The sequence below is a fragment of the Myotis brandtii genome, unplaced genomic scaffold (assembly GCF_000412655.1).
Source record: "Myotis brandtii unplaced genomic scaffold, ASM41265v1 scaffold1667, whole genome shotgun sequence".
Taxonomy (NCBI): Eukaryota; Metazoa; Chordata; class Mammalia; order Chiroptera; family Vespertilionidae; genus Myotis; species Myotis brandtii.
The window spans coordinates 331,062-331,775 of NW_005356121.1; the positions used below are offsets into that span (position 1 = coordinate 331,062).

General features: G+C 66.7%; 1 pseudogene; it reads left to right on the forward strand.

The window, feature by feature from the left end:
* LOC102250397 overlaps positions 1–714 on the forward strand; it is a 9,824-nt pseudogene continuing 9,110 nt past the window's right edge.

Consider the following 714-nt stretch of genomic DNA (forward strand, 5'->3'; position numbering starts at 1 on the left):
GACGTGGCCGTGTACTTCTCCCCGGAGGAGTGGGGCTGCCTGCGGCCCGCGCAGAGGGCTCTGTCCCGGGACGTGATGCGGGAGATCACGGCCACCTGGGCGCGCTCGGGTTCCGAGGCACCAAGCCGGCCCTCATCGCCTGGGTGGAGGAAGAGGCTGAACTGGGGGGGCCAGACGCCCGCGATCCCATCCGGAGTTGGGTGTGCAGGTTCCAGAACCAAGGAAGAGAAAGGACTGAGAGAAGGCACCGGGGCGCTGGAGAAGATCCTTCCTATGGCCGCTCGGCCTCTTGGGCTGAAGGCTCCCATACCCCCTTCTGCAGGTCTCCCTTACAGTTTGGAGCAGCCACCCACGGTGCCTCGCCGGGGTCGCCCCCCACTCTTTGCCCATCCCCCCGTCCCAAGGGCAGCCCACCGTCATGGTTGCTCCCTCTGCGGGAAGAGTTTCGCCTGGCGTTCCACTCTGGTGGAGCACCTGTACACCCGCACGGGTGAGAAGCCCTTCTCTTGCCCTGACTGTGGCAAAGGCTTCGGCCAGGCCTCCTCTCTGAGCAAGTACCGCGCCAGCCACTGTGGGGAGCGGCCTGTGGCCGGGCCTTCACCCAGCGCTCTGCCCTCACCACCCACCTACGGGTCCACACGGGTGAGAAGCCCGACCTCTGTGCTGACTGCGGCCACGGCTTCAGCCAGAGCTCTGCCCACTACCAGCATCAGC